Genomic DNA, 24,717 nt, shown 5'->3' on the forward strand with positions numbered 1-24,717 from the left:
AAATGCACCCAGTTGTCAAGAACTCACAACATCAAAACTTACCGTTCAAAAATCCCCGAGTAACGCCGGATACACGTCAGCTAGAATATGATGAAACTTATAGGTATATTCAAAATCAGCGTTTGTTGATCTATATCAGTGGTTCCCAAAGTGGTCTATATAGACCCCCAGGGGTCGATATCGGCTTGCTGGGGGTCTATGTCAGCGAGAAAAAAATTTGGGGGTCCACGAGATTCAAATGGGGGTACATACGAGCAGATCCCCATTTACCTCAACTCAATATTTAGGAGTTCCGTAAATGACACAATACACCTAACACAGTTTACGTAATACTAATAATTGATTGAGAAATTACTTATTTGATATTTGTATGGTTATATATCATAAAGTTGTTTATTGAGGTATATAAATAGAGTCTATGTTCCTTTTCTCGTCAGAATTAATATATTCACATTGCACATTGGAAGTCGGGAATTTTCCTAGTTCCCCAACTTGTTTTTGAAAAACGTGCAGGGTAATAATGACGTTCAACATTTATATGTACTTCACACAGACTTCAAAACTAAGTTTGAGGACATTTTGACTCTGGAAATGGAAGGTTGAAGAATCGGATATCATATGACAAAAAGAACTGATGGGCAGTTCTGTAGGGCCAGCTACAGAAAGAAATTCCCGTTGCTTATCCTGCTCCATTTTCATTTGGTGTAATACCTCACAAGGGCGCCCCTGACTGCACAATGCAAAACAGAGGAACTATATCGCCACCCGGTTGTAGGGCAGGCAAGGGAAGGGAATATTTTTACGAAAAAAAATCAATGATTATCACATGGGACGTTAATAGATTTAGAAAAATTCAATATTCGGTAGGCAGGGGGTCTACAAAAAAAAATATTTTTGGAAAGTGGTCTACGGGGCAAAAAAGTTTGGGAACCTCTGATCTATATGAAGATATTTTCAAACTATAATAGTTTATACTGTTCCTTGTTATCGATTTTTGAAACTAATAGACCTTTTGTCTAATAGAAAACATTCTGATTGTTTGACTCGAAACATCCACATTACCTTATCATGCTAATAATCCCATACATAATCTTATTTTATCTATCGATTCATAGTTAGCACGAGCTTTGGCTGGAGGGCTTTGGTACACTATACTATGTGTTTATAACGCATAACGAGTATAAATAATGATAGTGTCCAAAGTGTACAAACCATTGTAATATTATATATTATATTGTGTTATCGTATATGCTCAGAGATAGTGTAGGAATTTTATCAGCTTTTCGTAAAAAATCAATTGTTACGATAAGGACACGTACGTAGGCTATGATGTTGAGATATTGTAATTTCCTCATTTCTTCTATGTAACAACTATAATGAATCACGTAGTTTTATTACCATTAAAAAAACATAATAAAAATAGGAATTTTTATCCGAGACATTTTCTAGGTTACAAACCAATTTCATTAGAATTAAATATCTTCCCTTTTAAAATGGTAGATGCCAAAAATATGGGAAAAATTAATTGCAAGATTATTCTAAATTTGAAATATGAGATCGATAAATATGACGTTCAATAAATGGTCAAGTTGGTTAAGACGCCTGTCCCGGTAAGTTACGAGATCCTGGGTTCAATTCCTAGTTGTGACCATTATCTTTTTATTTTCTGTGTCTTGTTCTTTTTCATCTTTCATTTAGATTTCAATTAATATTATCTTCTTCTTCAATTAAAATATCAATTATTGAAACTTGTTTAACTAACGTATGTACTTCTATTTGCACTCGCGAGGAATTTTTTTTCTCTCAATAAATTTCAATACTAATTTTTGTAATGAACATTTGAAACATAATATGGAATGAACAATATTGAACCTTGTCATAATTTTTTGTATGACTGATTTTGCGAGCTAAAACAGTCACATTGACCTACAAATTCCGAAGACTCAAACCTGTGCAGATATCATAACTCCAGAGCTCACCGTTAAAAAGTTTTTGCCACTTCACTTTAAGGATTTTCCGAAGAGCAATTTAAAATGCAAAATACACTTTGTAAAGAATTATTACATTTGTTGTGAATCCGTGAATCTCAATACTTAATAAGTACAAAGTGGGTACAAAATCTGACGAATAAACCTTTAATTTTGTGATTTATTTTTGGGGTATTATACCGTGTTATGCTACCTCCTGCTTTAGCCAACCTTTCGGACAACATTACAGTTTACATCATTAGGGCAGATGTGTAATTGACCTGATAATGGACCCTGTAATGCTGTCCGAAATATTTTCTAAATAAGGAGGTAGCTAATATCAACTTTTGGCCGTGAAAAATAAAATATTTTAAAACTTTACGTATTTGTTATCGTGGTCGTTTAAAAAAGCATGTTTTTATTTTTCACTTATTTAATAATTAAAAACCAAACCCAATCATAAAATGGGTTCCATGATAAATCAACACATCGACAACATTCAACACACCTTTAAAAAGTGATATAAAGTCATTAGAAACGATGAAAAAAAAAAAATTTAAACCTAACCTAACCTAACCTACTTAACCCAGTTAAACTTTTTAAAGACGTGATGAATTATCATTTTGATGATTTATCCGGTCACCCATAAAATGTATGTGTAGGTATAATTATAAACTGTGTAATATTTTGTGTAACCATATTTTTAATTTCAAATAAGGAATTATACAATTTTTCTAAAAAATACTTAACTGTCTTAGTAACATTTATTCTTTTCAAACATTCTTTTGACAGATAGGTACCGTAATATCGTGAAGCTCGGTAAAAGTAAGCCACCTAGTCAAAGTTAGCCATCTAGTAAAAGTAAGGCTAGTTTGAATAATATTAGGATAGTGTATGCAAAAAATTTTCGAAACAAGAAACGGAACGTAACTCTACAGACAATTTCGCTACGCTAAGGCAAAAATACTTAAGATGATAAAACATGCAAGAAATTATCAGCGTAACACTATTGTGTTACGATGATACATCTAGAAAATATGTAATTATATATTTTTTAATATTAATAGAAATACTAACATTCCCGGGTTACGAATAACCTGACCATTTTTTAAAGTCTCTTACTACCACTACAATAAGCGGAAAATGTTGCTTGTGTCGTGATGGGGGACTTGACCAGCCGAGGAATTGGTCGCACGATGCCAACTCAGCCACTGACTGGTCTATATCAGAATATTTGCAATATTAGGGTAAGATATATTATTTCCTTTCCAGGCGAGTAAAATTTATTTTACTATGTTAGGAGCATTTATTAAGGTTCAAGATACCGTAAAATCAGCTGGCATTCCAAGGGTTAAATAATATATTATTTAAAACATATAGGCGTATTGCTGAGTGAATTAATTATTTACATTGTCTAGCGAATAGTTTCGAGAGGATCTAGTAGCAAGTCCCGGAAACAGGAAGCCGGAAGTTAGAGTGTATTAGAGTAACAGATGGAGAGGCTGTGCGTCAAGAAGACAAATGGAAAATGAACGTGAAGCAGATAAATGCACCACTCCAGTGAGATACCTTATTATGAAGCGTGCTTTCGAAGCTCTGAAAATAACCCTAGTTATATTTCGAAGCTCGAATGTTTTTGTACACCTTCGTAGGCAGGGTCGGATTTCCCTACCATAGAAAGGATCTTGAGGTCAAGCACATTTGGCCCTTAAAAACCTGATTATTAATTATTACACTTTTAGCTTCTTTTTTGTAGTAAATAAATAATATTTTTAGTGATGAAAATAAGTGAATTTAATGGAAACTTGATCGAATGTTGTTCCACAGTGAATGTCATTCAACCTGACACGCTAACTCACTCCTTGACTTGGGTTGGATTTTGCAAGTCGTATTTGTCATGTCCACTCCCTAAGTAATAAGTTTGCCATTCATCCTACGCTTATTGGTCCTGAATACTATAACAGTCTTACTTATAAGGATTCCCTAATACGCCGCTGTAGCGTTGGTATAGATAGCCGTAGTATACGGGAGTAAAGATAATAATATTAATGAAAGATTTTTTTGGAATGGTACGACGTTGTTCCAATCTTCAAAAACAAGTTCATTTTCGCATTTCGTGTTTCATCACTAACTTCACGCTTCTTCAGATAACATTTGCGATGTCGTTGTGTGTTTGAACCAATCTGTTTTGAATTGCTTGGAAATCCGGCCAATTATGCGTTCCGTATTTGCATTGGTAAATGGATATTTCGATTTAAAATATTCCTCTGACAGTGCTGCAAATGGATATTACTGCTTTTTTACATTTTACAAGTCCGCGATAACAAATTATTAATACGAATCTGAATACGATCGTAATACGTTTCCATACTTGGGGATCGGGCGGTTTAAATATCTGTGAACTTCTAATACTGTCGTATTACGGCCGGTATATGCAGTACGCGTGCGCGTGATTATGAGTAACATAATAAACTAACTCATTATAATACCCCGTATTATCTATTACCTGTGAGTAAGACGGTATACCTAGGTTTATTTTTTCAGAAGATGCCTGAATAACTGTATTATTTTAACCATTGCCGAACCTAAGGCAACATGTTGTGAAGATGCGGACCTCACTTGAAGCCGTTTTAATAATCCTTGTAGTACGTTACCAGCTGGGTGGCTTTATTTTAAAGATAAATATAGGTTTATTTGAACAAACCTATACTTAAATAACTCAAATGGTGTATAGCAACCTCATTGCGAACGAATAAACTTGCGTATTTCCGATTTTATTGGCATTCTCGGAATATGGGTATATTTATATTGCGTGGGGTGTTTTATTGCTGAACAGAATTACTTATTACAGATATTGACAAATTATTTCAAATCAGTGAACAAAGATTTGACAGGATAATCCGTATGATTTTGAATCAGAATCCTAATTGATTTTCCTACGACGTGCAAAGCTTTTAATCTCTCCTTTTTTGGCAGATGTCATTACTAACTGAAAAGGCAATGATATCTGTTTACCAAAATAGCTGACACAATACTAAAAAATAAAATATTAGCAGAACTGAATAATGATATTTGAGTTACTTAATGAGTACCTACAACCTCAAATTGTAATATTTAAGGAACACTACGTAAGAAACACTACGTAGTGAAGCAAAATCATGTGTTTTTGGTTAGAAAATTTGATCGATTTTGATATTTTAAATTCTTTAATTAAATACTGCGAGAACACGTCTTTGAAATAATCGAACGTTTTTTTGACAACTCTTTTTATAAGCCCATAAAAAAATAATGTCTCAGGCCTATAAAAACTGTTTAAAGAACCCATTTTCGGTTATGGTTTTTGTAATGCAATCTGGAAAATAAAGTTATTTAGAGAATGATAAAACATTTAAATGTTTGTGCCTAAGCTTCGCAAAATAAAATAAAACACACTTTTGGGCGATGTTTTTTTCTTGCACGTTAAGTGGGAATTTAAAACTTATCACCATCTACATAAGGAGTGTTTTTTAGCGGCCCGATTCCAAATGTGAGACAATGTGGTGCATTGCATTAATCATTTAAGAGGAAGCTATAAACCAAAAATGTGTATAATTTTGGTATACCTTATATCGTAGGTAATAGGCATTAAAATCGCTTGACAGTCGGAGTCTAGAAACGTTCGATTTCATGCCAAAAACAGGTTTTTATATATTTTGTGAATAATTTTATAAGAAAGTTAAAAAGTTAATCAAGTGAAACTGTCACAGATCTTTGGTATAATACTGTATTTTCAAAAGTTGTTTCCTTAACGCGTTCATATATTTCTATTTTTAAAAAAATCTAGTAGTTTGCATTTATATTTTTTATTTAGTAATTTAATTTTTTTTGTATTCTACTCAAGCGAAGCCGATAGGAAAATTTTCAATTTATCTAAAGCATATTTTTTGGTATTCATAATGTACACCAATTCGTTATAAAGATTAATCAAAATAGTGATTTAGCACTAAGCTTCGCCTTAAGACAATATCAACGAATCTCTGACGAAAGATTTTAAACAGAAAAGACAGATTTTTTTTGATCTGAGTATTTTTATTATTCTAACATGGAAACACGAACGAGAAATTATCAACCAAAAAGCTTTGAAAAAAAGATATTAAAAATTAAAAAAAAAGCTCACGTCATCCTTTAGGTACCTAAGTACTGGGTTAACGACGTGTTTTATATGGCGTTTCACAAAGGTGTGGGTGTCGTTATTATTTCGAAGCCTTTCAGTTCCCAAATCTCTCATTTAAAACCAAACTGGGAATGAAATTTAATATCTCGCAGTTCTAGCCTATTGTACCTATTTAATTGAATACATTAGAGATGTATACAAAAAGCTATCAGCGTATTTACAACATGATGTTAGACTGATATATAAACAAATCATCAAGTAAACAATGGATTTGGCAGGCTGTGGGTGTAACTGTAAGCCGATATATTATCAAAGAATATTTCTGTAAATTATTTGGTGAAATAATTTAGTACTTGCTTAGTATTAACCATAATAATAACCTCGCACCGATAGTGATTTATAAGTTATACGCGGAGAAAAAAAATTGCTAATTTATTAAAAATCGCTTCAAATTATTCGTAATCCGATCGAAAACGGGATTGCAGGTCCTTAACGAATGAATTGAGAGGTTTCCTGATAAACTTTTAGTAAAATATCAATGTATTGTCACGATGTCGGAACACGTGTTCATAAAAACCTTTTTCGTATTTCGTTATTAAATATCATCAAGAAAAACGCAGCTGCATGAACACGTGTTCCGATATTATTACGAATTTACAAGAAGTTTATCAGGGAATGGCTTTCAATCCCGTTTTTAAACGGATTACCAATAATTTGAAGAGATTCTTAATAAATTAACAATACTCATTTTTCTCCACACAATAAATTCAAGCCTGTGACAGACCACGCTATAAGAGCGCTATATTTTCGTGGCTTAGAATATTTCAGTATATCGCTCGCCATACACTAGCATTGGGAATGTATGGCGAGAAATATACTGAAATATTCCAAGCCACGAAAATATAGCGCTCCTTTAGCATGGTCTGTCACAGGCTTGAATTTATTGTGTGGAGAGAAATAATAATTGTAAAGTAAAGAACACGGAGAAAAATTAGTATTAGAATATGCCGAAATTGTCCAAGTCATGATGCGCAGAGCGTATCGTCGCCTACCTTCCTCGCAAAAGTAAAGCTACGATTACACTTGACAATTTTTTAAAAATAAGAATAATTACTTTTTAAAAATCATAAATAACCACCACACAAACTTTCGCGGTATGAGCGTGGAACACGGTTTTTTTCTGGTTTCTATACAGGGTGTTAAGACATGTACTTGACTTACTGTAACCAATAATGCATTATATTATTTGGAATAAAAAAATTAAAAGAAATTTTGGTCTCGGGTGACATTTTTGATGTTTTTTTTTTAAATAAAAAAATTGAACAGCCTTTATAGGCGTATATATAAATAAATAAACACACGGAAACATGTGAAAAAACAAAAAAAAAATATACAAAATAAAATAATAAAATAAAAATTAGCAATTATTTGACAGCAAGGATTGGCGTGAGAGGGAGGGCGGTTACTCGGCTGAGTGACAAGTGGAAGGATTTGTTTTAAATCTTTTAAAAATTGTTTAAAAAAACATCAAAAAAGGCACCGGAGACCAAAATTCGATTTTTTTAACTTCGAATAATGTCAGGAATCACGGGCTAAAATAAGTCAAGTACGTCCCTTAACACCCTGTACATCCAGTTTCTCCATCCTAGTACTGCCTCAAATGTTTTTTAACCTATTTCCAGCGATATTTACACCATTATAATGTATTTTGTTAAACGTATATACACGATATTTTTTTTCTTTTACATAACTGTATTCAGAAAATACCTTCTCGTAGATCAGTTTCTGGAGCAAGGACGTTTAATAAAGTAATAACATAAATAATATTTTTATTTGAATTTCTTATGATTTCCCGTACCGTAAAACTCCGTCTATTTTTTTGAAACCTATTCATCAGACTTTATCAATATTTATGGCGAACCATTACATTTTTCAATGCGGATTTCATTTCGATCGGGTCATTAATCAAGTTAATATTCAAAATCCTGAGCTTTTTTCTGGTTACTGTTGAGAAATTACCGGCTTGGAAAAAATGTTTCGAAAAAGAAACACAATGAAAATTATGTACGTATACATAAATCAATTAGTTTTTACAGTTATATAAGTTCCTCCTACAGTCGGTGACGTATGAATGCGGTGCGGTGTAGACCACCGAAGATGTGGTCAAATAATGCCCGCTGCATTCATTCCCCGGCGGGATTTAGGATTCCCGCTTAGTGTCCTAGACTGGCGCACTAATCTAGATGTTCCCTTCTGATCCCCCCACCATATGAAATAAGTGGATTAAGAACCTTGCAAATTTTAACTCTTTTACATTCATTTTATTTAGAATAACTAAAAATTATGATTAATTTAGTTTAATTTAACTTAGATCATACAAAAATAAGTCCCTTAAATAAAAATTATACACGGGGTCGGGAAACTCGTAGTACAAGCGGGAAATAGGAAATTGACGAATCTACATTGAATTATGAGTCTTTTTCGTGGAATAATATTTTTTATTTGAGCTTTCGTTTTCGAGTAATTAGAATTTGAAAAAAAAAATCTGTCGCTAGGGGATTAATTCGGCTGTTTTAATGTGTCGAAGCATAAACCCGGCTCCAAAAGTTGCATTTGATATTGAATCATGGATTTGTTTTTCGAAAAACGGTGAAAAAAATTAGTAAAATCAATTCAACATATGTTGTATGAAATGAGATTTTCACGGCCTGAAATATTATAGTCATTATAGTGATTTGCTTTTGGGGTATTATGCCGTGTTGCGCTACCTCCTTCTTAAAGAAGAAGATTAAGAACCTTTCAAATTTTAACTCTTTTACATTCATTTTATGTAGAATAACCAAAAATTGTTATTAATTTAGTTTAATTTAACTTAGATTATACAAAAATAAGTCAATTAAGTTCAGGCAAATCACTCTAAACGGACATGTTTGAATGTATTTGTGAACACCAAAAGTTTTTTTTTTATTACTAAGCACGGAGTATCCTTTAACTTTTAATTATATGTACCTACATTTAACCCTTTGTACTTATGTATGTTAACTATATTTTTTGTAATTTTTAATCACTTTTACAATGAATGGGTTCTTGCATAGGTTTTGCAAAATCTAGATAAATAAAAATATAAATGTTATTTTTTTCAAAATATTAAATCTCTGGAAGCTCTTCGCCGATTGCTTTTAAATTTTTACGCAACGTTGCATTCGAATGCGCGTGTGTTTTTATAAACCTATGTTATACAGGGTGTCCGGAAACTCGTAGTACAAGCGGGAAACTGGTGCATCTACATCACATTTGGAGTCGATTTTGTAGTATTTTTTTTTTATTTGAGCTTTCGTTATCGAGTAAATCGAGTTAGAAGTTGATTTTTTTTTTTTTTTTTAATCAAATTCTTATAAATTATTACTGAAGATCAAAGTACCCAACTAATTAAAACTATTTGAAAGTAAAACAAATGAAGAAACTCGGATTTGAAGCATTATTTTGAAATCACCCTTCATTTAACCCGATGTAATCATAAAATATTTCTGCTCTGCAGGGTTAAAACATCTGTTGTTCAACCTTAAAAACCAGAAAAAACTTTAACCCTAAAATAGGCGAAAAATATTTTTTTTTGGTTTTTTTTTTGTGAAAATGCTCAAATCAAAAAACTTTATGTGTTTTTGGGTTCCCCATGTGGTGTAGATTCTCCAGTTTCCCGCTTGTACTACGAGTTTCCGGACACCGTGTATAGATGTCACCTGTGACAGGTAAAACATGATTTTTCAAACAGCGCCATCTATTGGACATAAAAGCAACATTTTGTTTCTCTATCTACACAGAAAGACTGCGCCACAGCAATGCGTGGCGGGGTACAGCTAGTAAATACATTAAAAAAATCATATATGCACGTGTATACTTGATTTACTTGGTACCGGGATATTGCGTTGAGTATTCCTCGGGCGTCCCCGACTTCTTATATCACTCAAACAACTCTCTAAATACTTCTGGCATTAATAGGAAAAAACTTTTCTTTTTCTTTTCAGCGATATCGGTCGACTACTTTTCGAATTTTGCGAGCACAAACATACGCAGGCTGAATTTTTGTGTATTAATACTTAGTTAATAGGCCAATTTAATGCGAAAACGATAGTACAGGGTTTCCCAATAAGAGGTGTTATTTTGAATAGCCCGCTATTTCGGTAGATGTTACTTTCGAAGCTGTCATTTTTTAACATTTGACAAGTAGAAACTATGTTTTTAATAAAAATGGAATGATACACGCTTCAACAATGCATTGAAATTATTAAAATTCACTTGAGTGAATCAAATGCAAATCATTTTGAGTGATGAGGCCCATTTCCACCTCGGTGGCTTCGTCAACAAGCAAAATTGTCGCATCTGGGGCTCGGAAAACCCAAGAATTAATGTTGAAAAGCCTCTTTATCTTCAACGTGTGACTGTTTTGGGCGGTTTATAGTCCGGCGGAGTCATTGGACCTTACTTTTTTGAAAATGAGGCTGGAGAAACAGGTACGTAGAATGGATTGCGCTATCGAGAAATGATTAATGATTTTTTTGCCGGAATTGGATGGTATTGATTTGAACAACGTTTACTTTAAACAAGACGGCGCTACGTGCCACACAAGCAACGAAACCATTGATCTTTTACGATTAAATATCAAAATAACACCTCTTATTGGAAAACCCTGTATTATTTGGCCTACATTTCCCCTCAGTGGGGTATTTACCGAATTTGCTTATTTCAGAACACTCTGTTATAGTAACGTAAACTGTTACGAGACAAAGGAATCAATAACCGATGACGTTATTCGTCGACATATTGTATAAATAAAATGTTTCTGAAAAAAGCTTTACCGTGTTATGCAATAAGTGGTGAAACAAAGTCCAGGAAATAAACTTTCTCAGTCGAAGAAATGGCGAAAAAATGGGACAGCAAGGAAACGGGTGAACTATGACGTAAACCGATTTTTCAACTACGTCAAAGCAAGTACAGGTTTCTTTTTTAAACTTCAGGTGACTTCAATAATAATCACGTTGGCATACCTAATTGTTTGCACTTTTTTTTTGTGAAACCGAACAACTGTTGAGACTATTACATTCCCAATCAGGTTATATTTTGAGGCTAAAAGTAGTAAGGAGGGGAAGGAGATGGGAAGAGGAAGGTGGAGAAGTACCTAGTTATTCAGATCTGGTCACCAAAGAAGCAAATCTTGTCATTTCTGAGTGGTGGCCAGAAGTATTGTAAGCCAGTGATTTAGTTTTGTGGTATTATGTCGTATTGTGCCACCTCCTTCTTTGTCCAACGTTTATACATCTTTCCTGATGATGGATACTTGTAATACTGTCCGAAACTTTGGCTAAAGAAGGAGATAGCGAACATGGCGTAATACCTCGAAAATAAATCAATAGATCCAGAGCGATATTGAGACATTGAGAGTATTGTAAAAATACCTCATTTTAAATTATTAAGGCGAAGCTTAATGCTAAAACACTATTTTGAATAATCTTTATAACAAATTGGTGTATATTATGAAGATCAAAAATATGCTTTAGATAAATTAAAGGTTTTCTTATCGTTTCGCTTAAGTAGAATACAAATAAAATTTAAAAAATACTCAATAAGAATATAAATTTAAACTACTAACTTTTTTGCTTTCTTATAAAAAAAAATGTAAATTGTAAATAAATAAAATTGTTTATAAAATAAATAAAAACCAGTTTTGTGCTCGAAATCGAACGTTTCTAGACTCCGTTTGTCAAGCGATTTTAATGCCTTTTACCTACAATATAAGGTATACCAAGAATATACACATTTTTGGCTTGTAGCTTCCTCTTAAATTTTGATATAATACGAATCAATCAAATAAAATTCACTTGCGTACGCTGGAATTTGAACCCGCGACCTCCGGCTTGCCAGTCGGAGCCTTATCCCTAAACCACAAAGGCCTTTAGCCCAGTTTTAACTCGACCATTTGGCCGGCCTGTGAATTTCCTTTGTTACGTTCCCGTTCCGGTTAAGACCACACCATCTGGATTAGTTTGTTGGATACTATATTTTCTCCCGCCAGAGTTCGCACGATCGTGGTCGGACGACAAATCGGAATATTCAATATTATTGTACCTACCGGCTTGAAAAAAATTTGAAAAAAAAATTGATGGTGACATTTCTCAGGTCAAATTGTACAACTCCTTATTTGAAATTTTGAAAATGGTACATAAAATATTTGTGGTTTATAATCACGTAGGTATTTAAATACCTACCTATTTACAAACTTGTGATTTCAGAAGCAATTTTGGTTTTGCTATAGTAAATACTAGCTGATATATACCCCGTGTTGCTCGGGGACTTATAAATGGTTTAAGGTAAAGTTATGATGTTGTGAATTCTACAATCTACTAAAGTGTATTCTAAATGCAATTATGGTGATGATCTTTGGCATAGTGATATTTCAAGTTTTCTACTTATGATTTCTTGGTCAAAGCAACTCTGTTAAGCTCTACTCAAAACTTATATAAAATATGTAGATTTGATAATATAAACTTATATAAAATATGCAGATTTGATAGTATAAACTTATTTAAAATATGTAGATTTGATAATGTAAACTTATATAAAATATGTAAATTTGATAATAAATCTTCTTCTTCTTCGATGGCGCTACAGCCCATATCGAGCTTTGGCCTCCTGCAACAGTCGCCTCCAACTCCTCCTGTCCTCAGCGGCTGACTTCCAGTTTGTCACCTGGAGAAGCTGTGCTGCATCCCCTCTTACCTCATCTTCCCACCTCAGTCTGGGTCTTCCCACTTTTCTCTCTTTCCACCTGGGTGACCAGTCAGAATTCTTTTTGGGACGCGTGTATCCGGCATTCTCTGTACATGCCCAGCCCATCTCAGCCTGAGGAGTCTCATGTGTGCAGAGATGCTAGGGGCCTTATATATATCGTACAATTCTATATTGTGCCGGATACGCCACTGTTCGCCCTCTTTCACGGGTCCACATATTCTTCTCAGCACCTTTCTTTCAAAAGTATCCAGCATTTCAGCCATCTTTACCGTCAGTGTCAGCGCCTCACATCCATATGCCAATACAGTTCTTACAATGGTCTTATATATGGTTATTTTGGTTTTTCTGTGGACACTACGTGACTTAAACACTGGCAGCAAAGAGAAGTATGTTTTGTTGGCTGCTGTGATTCTCCTTCTGATTTCTGCTGGATCCTCATTGTTCTCTGTCAGGCTGGAGCCCAGGTAGGTGAATTGGTCGACCACTTCGTATGAGTAGTTGTCTTTAAATAGTGTACTACTTCTTCTTCTGTGTGAGGGGTTCCTGCTCTGTACCATCATTTTTGTTTTGTCAACATTAACTCGCAGTCCTACTTCCCGCGCCGCTGTTTCTAAAGGGTCGAAGACCTCCTTAATGGCTGAAATTGATCTTCCGACAATGTTGATGTCATCCGCATATCCGACAACTTGACTGCTCTTGAAACAAATATTGGAGCCAGTGTCTATTAGTGTTTTTTGTATTACATGTTCGAGCACAATGTTGAAGAGAGTGGGAGCCAGACTGTCCCCCTGTTTAAGTCCCTGTGATACTGTAAATTCTTCCGACAATTCTCCGTCTATTTTGACCTGACATCTTGAGTCTGACATTGTGGCTTTTATGAGCCTAACCAATTTAGGTGGAATCTGGAATTGTAGTAGTATGTCATATAGACACTCCCGATCTATGCTATCATATGCTTGCTTGAAATCAATGAATAGTTGGTGTATGTCTATGTCAAATTCCCAGCACTTTGCCAAGATCTGTCTGACGGTGAACAGTTGGTCTGTTGTGGATCTACCGGTGCGGAAGCCTGCCTGATACTCTCCCAGTAGGTTTTCTGCATATTTATCAATTCTTTGTTTCAGTATCATGGTGTAGATTTTATATGCTGTGCATAGAAGTGATATTCCTCTATGATTTTCGCATTTTAATTTGTCACCTTTCTTGTGAATTGGGCATATTATGCTTATTTGCCATTCCTCTGGTATTTTTTCCAGTGTCCATATTTTAGTTATTAAATTGAATAGCAGATTTCTCAGATGCTCATTTCCATATTTGAACAACTCTGCCGGGAGGTTGTCTTTCCCAGGTGATTTGTTGTTTTTAAGTTTCTTTAGTGCAGCATTTATTTCTTGCATTGTTGGTGGATTCGCTGATTCTTCATTACTTGATTCAGTGGGGATGTTGGTAGGGTGACTTCTCAGGTCGCTATTAGGGTTGAGAAGTTTATAGAAGTAGTTTTTCCACACTGTTTTTATTCGTTCCTTATCTGATATAATTGATCCATCAGCGTCTTTGCATAGTGTTGTATTCGGTTTGAAACCCTTCTTGAAGAAGTTTACTCCCCTATATGCTTCTCTAGGATTATTATTGACAAAGTGCTGTTCCATTTTTAGCAGTATATCATTCAAGAATTTTCTTTTCTTTCCCCGTATCAGCTTACTCGTTTCTTTTCTCGCTTGTTCGTACGCCTGTCTTTTGTTTCTTGTTGACGTTTCCAAGTACTTCTTTCTGAGTATATTCTTTTCAGCTATCTTTCTTTCACACTCTTCATCAAACCACGGGTTCCTGGGCTGTCTGGGCATGTTTCCGACACTTGATTCCACTGCTCTTACAATTGCTTCTTTTATATCATTCCAATCTTTTTCGAGTGATTCTTGGGAGTTCTGCTCAGTGATCTGATCTGGGAGGCTATTTAAAAGGGCGTTGTGATACTGCTCTTTGCCTTCTGGTGTTTTTAGAGCTTCCGTATTGATTTTTGGAATAGTTGGTGATTTTCGTGTCCTGTTGATTGCAATTCGGCTCCTATAGGTGGCCACCACCATGTAGTGGTCTGAATCACAGTTGGCACCCCTATACGTCCTTACGTTTGTGATGCTCGTTGCCCCCCTTCTTTCTATCAGGACATGATCAATTTGGTTATGGTGTCTACCATCTGGCGACGTCCAGGTCCGTTTGTGTATGTCTTTTCTTGGGAATTGAGTCGAGGCCACTATTAGGTTTCTTGATTCTGCGAAATCAATCACTCGGGTTCCGTTATTATTAGCGTGCTTGTGTAGACTGTTCATTCCTGTAATGTGTTGGAGCAGAGGATCCTGTCCTATCTTGGCGTTAAAGTCCCCAATTACCATCTTAATGTCGTTCGATGGTAATGTGTCGTAGACCTTGATAATAAATACGTATATAAAATTCGTACATTAGATAACATAAACTTATATAAAATATGTACATTTGATAACTTATATAAAATATGTAGATTTGATAATTCAAAATTATATAAAGTATGTACATTTGATAATATAAACTTCTATAAAATATGTAGATTTGATAATATAAACTTATATAGAATATGTATTTTTGATTATAAAAATGTATATAAAATACGTAAGTACATTTGATAATATAAACTTATATAAAATATGTACATTTGATAACTTATATAAAAAAATTCAAAATTTTATAAAATATGTTGATTTGATAATATAAACTCATTTAAAATTTGTAGATTTGATATAATTAATTGTAAAAAAATGTTACAAAAAGTCAAAACATTCTTTTGTTTTATGAAAAAGAATGGCGAAACCGAGTATTAATTTAATTTTTATTTTTATTTTATTTTATTTATTTCTATATAATATTTACAGTGTTCACATAATTATTTATATTTGTACATGATATATTTCAAACTGATAATTTATATATTTATATATTTCATATATTTCAATATGTTGTGTGTAAGGTAGGTTTGAGAAGGTGAAACTGTATTAATTACTACCACATTTTGCAGAATATTTTTCGGTGTACATAAAGATCACATAGCGGTTAAAGCAATCTGGATTAAATTTTATATAACATATTAAAGCCCCGGCAAGATGTCCTGGGTTCAATTTCTAGATTCGCCCGATTTTTTTCTGATTTTTCTGTTTCGCATTTTTTGTTATATTTCACATTTTCGGTCATGTATCCTAATAGGTTCTATGAACCTTGATGAAGTTCGGATAGTGGTAAAAATAGTATCCTACTTGTTAATACTTGTAACTTGATTTCGGTTTTGCGATTTAAAAAAAAAAAATTATATACCATCTTAAGGCTCCTAAATGTAGGCAATTTCAATAACATCCTTTCAATATCATCTTTTTCGTGGAATAATTTATTTTAATTGAGCTTTCGTTTTCGAGTAATTGGAATTTGAAAAAATAATGTTGCTAGGGGGTTAATTCAGCTGTTTAATGTCTTTTTAAAAGTGGCGAAGCATAAACCCGGCTCCAAAAGTTGCATTTGATATTGAATCATCGATTTGTTTTTCGAAAAATGGTGAAAAAAATGAGTAAAATCAATTCAACATATCTTTCAGATTTTCACGACCAAAAGTATTATGGTGATTTGCTTTTGGGGTATTATGCCGTGTTGCGCTACCTCCTTCTTTACTTCTTTCTTCATAAATTCATATAAATCCCGTAAATATTGATAGACACGATGGATCTAAGCTCAAAAGTTCCTGGTATCCGGTAATTGACGGCTACACCAAAACTAAACGCAGAAAACCATTTAAAAATTATATGTTAATGTCAGCGTTGGAGCTGGCAACACGGTATCGCATCTTCGTACATAAGCACACACTTCACCACAACAATAGATTAGACATCTGCCCTGATGATGGACACTGCAATGCTGTCCGAAACGTTGGCTAAATAAAGGAGGAAGCCCAACACGGCATAATACCCCAAAAACAAATTCTTTAATATACCTACACTTTTATATTATGTAGATACTTATTTTTCAGATATTCTGTTTTAGTACAAAATATAAATACGTATCTACAATAAAAAAATTAAAGATTTAAAAAATTAAGGATATCATATTTTAATCATGTTTTTATGTGAATACCGCACATTAATCTCAACTGCTCCCCGGGAGCCAGTGAGACTATGGCACCCCCAATCGGGATATGTTTTGAGCCTGAAGGTAGTGGCGATAGGAAGGAGATATGTAAGAAGAAGTACCTGGCCATTCAGATCTAGTCACCAAATAAAGTTTCAATTCTTACACTAGGATGATACTGAGAGCATCTTCCACTTTGGAATTTGCCACAAATATAATATTTTTTTTAATTTTAAATTGTGTAAATAAATAAATTTAATAAAATTTACTTGCGCACGCCGCTATCTCCAGATTGCTGGTCGAGAGTTTTACCCCTCGACCACGAAGGCGGTCAAAGATTGACATAGATCACAATCAAGTAAATTAAGGTTTTAAAATAGTCATGAATATACACTTTAAATAAAAAAATAATTACTTTCGAATTGTACGAAAGATTCCATTCATTTACAATCTCATTTTGTTACACAAAATAGAATCAGTAAAAATATGTATACTGATCTGCAAAACAATTTTTTTTATCTCCCGAAATAATCGAAATCACGTTTGAAGAATCATCCCACATTGTTTCGAAAATAAATTGTTAAGTTGTCTTAAATAAATCTAATAAAAGTCTATTTCAGATATACGATTCTTAAGATTATTAGGAAAGAAGTTACGAATCGAAAAAATAATGGCGGATCAAAAACACCTGTTTGTAATACCATCTTAGTTACACCTTCGTAAGCGATGCGCCATTTAATAAAAACGCGTTTTAACTCACCTTGAAATTTTTAATGCCGATGATTGTGTGTTTATAATCCACTCTAGATACATTGATATAAACATTATGATTACCAGATTTAGTTTCCTAACTAAACATGCTGTATACACAGTTTACATCAGTAGGCTTGTTTTTAGCATTATATTATTTGAGAGAAAGCTTTTTGTCTTGTTAAAAAAAACATTTTCTTCGCCGTAAACCCGATAAAGAGCAAAAAAACTGCTAGTTGAGATGACACTATCCTAACAATTAGAACCAATTTGCTAACAATCGTCAAATTACGTATTGTTAACAATACCATTACCGTTATAGGTTATTCTAAGCAATTGACACATGCAGGATGCGATAAGGCTAGATCATTTGATGTTAGAACGCATCAGAATGGGAATAACACCCAACATATGTCACGAGGTTCCATTGACATGACCTTTTGCGTAACAGGTACCGTTTGATAACATTCGGCAGAACACAGGCAGAAGATTTAGCTTATATGTTAACAGGTGGGATATTTACCTTTCACGGGTTTACCATGCACCTTCCCACTGCATATTCTCAAAACAGGATAGCGTTTCACTGACTTCGCGGACCGGCAGATAAATTCGCTAGAAAATGCGATAGTTAGAGGACAGTCGTCCCGACGTTTACCCGTCCAGCTGTTGTCAACGCGACTGAGCTGAGCCAACCTAGGACCTGCGCACTTAAGGGTTATCGATTTTTCGCTCGGGCCGAAAGGACGCACCAGACCGAGCAATGAAATTCAGTATTCTGGGTCGTATACGATTGTATGGACATTAATTTCCAGTGTGAATTTTTGCTTTTCTCTGATAATTGGAAAGAGAAACACGAAGAGTGACACGAAGGTAAGTGGCTATGGTAAGTATGACCTTCGCGGATCACCCCTTCCTCCCCCGTATTTGTGGGTGGCTCACCCCAGCCCTGCTTGTAAATCTTCCAATCCACCCCTCACGCGAGATCTCACGTCCAGTCTGTAAATAAAGATTAAGTTTATTGCGAAGGAGTTGCCCAAGTTATAGTACGTGTGTCCTAGATACGTGGTCACCCGAGATGTAGATACATACAGATTAAATTTTGTGGTAGTAATCAACATTAAATACCTTAACACATTCAAACCTTAACGCATGCCCAGAAAACATTATAAATCCGCTTACTTGAAAAATAAAACCAAAGCCTACATCATGTACCATGTCCTTACCGATTTTGTCTTAGACTCAGTTAATCCATAGTAGGTAAATAGCTTAAGAGGAAGCTACAAGCCAAAAATGTTTATATTTTTGGTATACCTTATATTATAGGTAATAGGCATTAAAATCGCTTGACAAACGGAGTCTAGAAACGTCCGATTTCAAGCACAAAACTGGTTTTTATTTATTTTGTAAATAATTTTATAAGAAAGCAAAAAAGTTAATCAAGTGAAACTAAGATTATAATAATATAATAAACTAACATAACTAATCTTAGCTATGATACTGTATTTTTGAAAGTTGTTTCCTTTACGCGTTCATACATTTCCATTGAAAAATTTTTAGTAGTTTACATTAATATTTTTTATTAAGTAATTTATTAATTTATTTGTATTCTACTTAAGCAAAACGATAGGAAAACCTTCAATTTATCTACAGAATATTTTTTGGTATTCATAATGTACACCAATTCGTTATAAAGATTAATCAAAATACTGATTTAGCACTAAGCTTCGCCTTAAACCCTGGTTTAGCCAAATTTATTATATTTTTAAAGTAATACAAAACTCGCTGATGCAAAGTTCACCATTTTTGCTGTATCATACAAATATAAATTTATATCTTTTTGTATAAATGAAAAGAAGATTAATGTTAATAATATGGTATCCTTTTTCACATAATCTAATCAAACATACCAATTTTGGTTGTCGTTACATGGGTGCATTCGTGATTTGAATTAAATTATTGATGTTCAATGAACTTTATTTTTTTTAAATTGGGACTAATGAGTATAAATAATCATATCAGACAAGCGGTAAAGTAGGTACCCAAATATTTTTAATAAATAATTCTTTATTTGAAATGATTATTTTTTATTTAAATTTTTACAGATTTACCTGGCAGGTCAATCCAGACCGATCCAGACCAAGACATTTTTTATTAAAAATTTTAAGCTTGGAGAAGATAAGACTTTTATTGACTTTTGCAAAAATATAAAGTCTTGTACAAATGCCGTAATAAGGGAATGAGCCTAGTATGGTAGTTAAGAAAGTCATCAAAAATGTAGTATTTAAATTTTTTTTATAAAAATAAATTATATTACGATAAAGATTCACAAATCCTACAATTATTCACGGGTCTGATGAAAGATTTTCCATTGAAGCAGATTTTTTAATGTCACTTTAGCGAATGGCGAGAGAGCTCACCATTCAAGAGTTTTTACTGCTTCTTACAATCAGATATCATGTGCTTTACAGAGAAATGTTCAGATCTTCCTAGTCGATTTATCGGTCTTGCAACTCTGCCCTGATTCTTCTATGTGTCAGGTTTGAATACGAGGAGCGTTAAGAGAAAGAGAAATATCTCCACCAAACTACTGTACTATGTGGATGTCCTAGAAATTCCTCATTAAGATTTTTCAAAAATCAATATATTAACCTGCTTCATGTGTAATAGAAAATGCAAAATTTTCACAAAGTGGAACATCTTCATACCCTATTCTATAAAAGTGGAACATCTTCATACCCCATTATATAAAAGTGGAACATCTTCATACCCTATTCTATAAAAGTGGAACATCTTCATACCCCATGATATAAAAGTGGAACATCTTCATACCCTATTCTATAAAACTGGAACATCTTCATACCCCGTGATATAAAAGTGGAACATCTTCATACCCTATTCTATAAAAGTGGAACATCTTCATACCCCATTATATAAAAGTGGAACATCTTCATACCCCATTATATAAAAGTGGAACATGTTCATACTCTATCTTCAAAAACTTTTTCTGAATCCTCTGGAGTTTTGCCCAGGTAATAACTTATCAACGGTCGGTATATTTTTTTAAATTTTTATAATATATTTAGATGTAGTTTGAAGAACTTTTAAAGATAAAGCAAATATTTGAAATATTAAAAGCAATTAATTTACTTCTTCAAATTTTTCAAATTCACTTTGTGGCACCATTTTATTAATAAAATAATTAAAACACTTTGTTTTTACCACGATAATCTTTATTTTTTTTATATAAAGTCAACATGTTTCGAGAACGATGTTCTCTTCATCAGGACAATTAATGTACTAAAAACTAAATTGTCAAGTATATAGAGACAGGTGTGGGTAGAAAAGGAAGTAGTGTGGGGGGGGGGGTTGAGGGGAGGGGTGAGAGGTGGAAAGGGGAGGTGCTTAGAAGATCAAAGACAAAAAATTACAATGGAAATATGTTTAAGACAGGGTTATTCACAAAATTAGTTTGATTATTAATAATATTTAAATTTCTATTGACATTTTTCCTAATTTCTAATATTTCTAAAAGGTCTAACTGAAAACCACTAACATTAGTGTGTAAAATTTTAAAACCAGTATTTATGTCAAATGAATGGTTGAATTCAATTAGATGGTTAGCAAATTCCGAATAATTATTGCTATTTAGACATTAAATATCCCTGTCGAAGACTTAAAATACAATTTCTTATTAAATACTCTAAAAATACATACATTAGAAGATAGACGTAAAATAAACGATAATTAATTATTCTACGAACAATAATTATTTCTCCATCTATTTCCATGCTGCAAAGTTCATTTATGTAAATTGTGAAAAGAACGGGCCCTAGTATGCTTCCTTGTGGAACTCCGTGTGTAATCGGCAGTGGTTTGCTAGTATAGTTATTAATTTTGACTTGTTGTGTTCTGTCGCTCATGTAACTTTTTAATAGTTGTAGTTCTTTGTCTTTGATACCCATATTTTCTAACTTTTTAAAAAGTGTTTTGTGGCATATTGAATCAAAGGCTTTAGCCAAATCTAGATATATCGCTATGCATTTAAACCCTTGATCTAAGTTGCTATGTATATAATCTATTGTACTTGCTAAAGCTTCTTTTGTGCTTCTTTTTTCTCTAAATCCGTATTGTTTGTCCGAGATTAATTTGTTTTCTTCCAGGTATTTTATTATTTGGTTTTTTAATAGTCTTTCGAAAATCTTTGATAGAGAGTTTAACAAAGTGATTGGTCTATAGTTAGTTATTTCAGTTTTATCTCCGGATTTATACATAGGGATTACCAGTCCTTTTTTAAGAGTATTAGGAAAGCAGGCATGTGTAATGCTAAGGTTGATTAGGTGTGGTATAGGTTTTAATATTTCATTTTTTATTATTTTAATGCAATCCGTTGTTATCTCATCTAATCCAGGAGCAATCCGGTTTTTTAATGTATTTATTATTTTGTTAATTTCTATTTCCGAACTTGTTTTTAATATAAATCTGTGTTGTGTTGGTTGGGTATCGATGTTTGATCTGTTTGTTTGTGTTAGTGTGTTTGTGCTGTGTTTTTTACGATTCGCTAAAACTTTCCCTATAGTATATACCTACTAACCTGCAATATCTTTGATTTCTACGAACATACTACATCTACGAACAGATACTTACAAACCTGCGACACCTACAAACCTGCGATACCTTCGATCCCTACGAACATACGATATCTACGAACAGATACCTACGAACATATACCTACAAACCTGTGATACCTTCGATTCCTACGAACATACGATATCTACGAACCTGCAATACCTACGAACATAAAAAATAAACCTATGATACCTACGATATCTACAATACCTAATGGAAATGCGAACCGAGCCACGAATTATGGAAAAGGACCGAAGCAACCGCAAGCGGCGTTTCGCGCCATTTCCGATTGCTTCGTTCCTTTCCCATAAGTTGAGGTTCAGTTCGGCAGTTCGGCAGTTCGGCACGCGTATGTTTACGTATCATAAGATACGATACCTACGTTACCCACGAATAAATACCTACGAACCCACGAATATGCGATACGAACAGAAAAAACGTAATTTTCAAGAAAAAACTTATAAATTTTTTTAAAACCAGGCGAATTCATTCCACAAAGTAATGTTTACTTCATTAAGTGAGATACTATTTTTAGCTCTTTTTATAAATTATTTATTGACTACGATTAATTATATTTTATTCGCCGATGAAATATAACTATGCAAGCAAGATTTATTTGTACATGCATATAAGTAGGGTTCATAACCGACTTATTTTATTATTTACGTAGTTTAGTAATTTTAAAAATTGTAATTCTTTTCTCTGTATTCTGTTATCACTGTTTGCACAGTTATTTTTTTTTTGTATTAGGCAAATCACCCTAAAAAGAGTGCTATGTGCCGTTAAAGTTAGGGGAGATGGTTATAATTTTATGTAAAATCTATACGGGAATAGGAAATCTCAAATATTGAAGTCATTCAAGTCTATGAACTTGTATAGAACTGAGAAAATGCGAGAATTGTTGAGAGAAAGTAAATAAGGAATACTAAGGGGAGATTGGTGGGTGATTTTTATAAGTAAACGATAAATGCCTTTGAAAGATGAATGATTTTTACAATTAAAGAAAACATGATCAAGAGTCTCATTTTCCATGCCGCACTGGCAGAGTGGACTATCTAGGACCCGGATTTTAAACAAATGGGATGCAATGGATCAATGACCAATTCTCATTCTCAAGATACAGGAAATAAATCTTTTGGATTTTTTCTTGCCGTGGAACCAAGGTTTACTTGGTATATAATTTTGTATTCCAGCATAAAAAGCACCAGTTCGGGTTTTCGTATTAGACCAATTTTCTTCCCAGGAGCGAATCATGTTGGATTTAAGAATTGGGATGACGTCAGAGATAGGAATTCTAAAATTTAAAGGATTAGAGCCAGAAATTGTTCCAAGTTTAGCTAGAGAATCGGCTTTCTCGTTACCCTCAATTCCCAAATGGCCAGGGACCCAAACCAATATTGTCTCGAAATTTAATTCATTTAAAGATTTAAGGGTGTTTCTGATATTATAAATAATATAGTCTTCTGGTTTATGGATATATGAGGAAATTTTCAACACTGCGCTTAGTGAGTCAGTGCACAGTAAGGCTCGTCGAATATTGAAAAGCTGGATTTGACTCAAAGCTTGTTCAATTGCGAAGCATTCTGCAGTAAATATAGAAATTTCTTTAGGCAATTTATAAGACAAATCTAAATCGAATTCGGGAATGTGTACCGCAGCTCCACAATCTTTGTTATCAGTCTTAGAACCATCTGTGTAAATGAGTGAAAATTCTGGAAACTTAGAAGATGTAATGTTTTTAAATTTTTCCTCAACATTTTGATTAGATGAGGTTAAAATATCAGTTCGGAAGTCTGAAGTTATAACGTTGGAGATATAATTGATAGAATCAAATGGAATAGTGAAAATAGGAAGGATAGGATCTTTTTGTAGATTTTGGAGGGAAGAGGACAGAGATTTGAATGAAAGAAAACTTTTTAGAAGGAGAGGAAGTCGATTTTTATCTGTCGATCTTTTTTCGTTATTTAAGTTATTGAACAAATAATCAAGGCTTTGTTCTAAAGGGTGACGCGATACAGAAAAAGATTAAAAAATATATTTATCAGCCAGGAATTGTCTCCTCAGAATTAAGGGGGGATCAACACATTCTACCTGGAGAGAATTAATTGGAGAAGATTTCATCGCTCCAATAATTATTCTGAGCGCTTTCGACTGAATTCTTTTGTCCAAATATTTAGGAAGAGGATCGAAAAGAAATGTTCCATAATCCAAATGGCTTCGCACTAGAGCACCATACATTAATTTAAGAGTAGTAGGATGAGATCCCCACCACACTCTGGAAACAGCTCGCATAAT

General features: G+C 33.5%; 1 protein-coding gene across 2 annotated transcripts in view; it reads right to left on the minus strand.

Moving 5' to 3' along the window:
• IA-2 (tyrosine phosphatase IA-2) overlaps window positions 1-18,469 on the minus strand; it is a 176,482-nt gene extending 158,013 nt beyond the window's left edge. For both annotated transcript variants that reach the window (XM_089634798.1, XM_089634799.1), the window contains exon 1: window positions 18,320-18,469. The gene's annotated coding sequence lies outside the window, so the exon portion shown is untranslated. The remainder of the gene's footprint in view (window positions 1-18,319) is intronic.
• Between the last annotated feature and the right edge of the window lie 6,248 nt (window positions 18,470-24,717).

This window comes from Hesperophylax consimilis, chromosome 8 (genome assembly GCF_061612785.1).
Source record: "Hesperophylax consimilis isolate HC1 chromosome 8, BYU_Hcon_1.0, whole genome shotgun sequence".
NCBI classification, from domain to species: domain Eukaryota; kingdom Metazoa; phylum Arthropoda; class Insecta; order Trichoptera; family Limnephilidae; genus Hesperophylax; species Hesperophylax consimilis.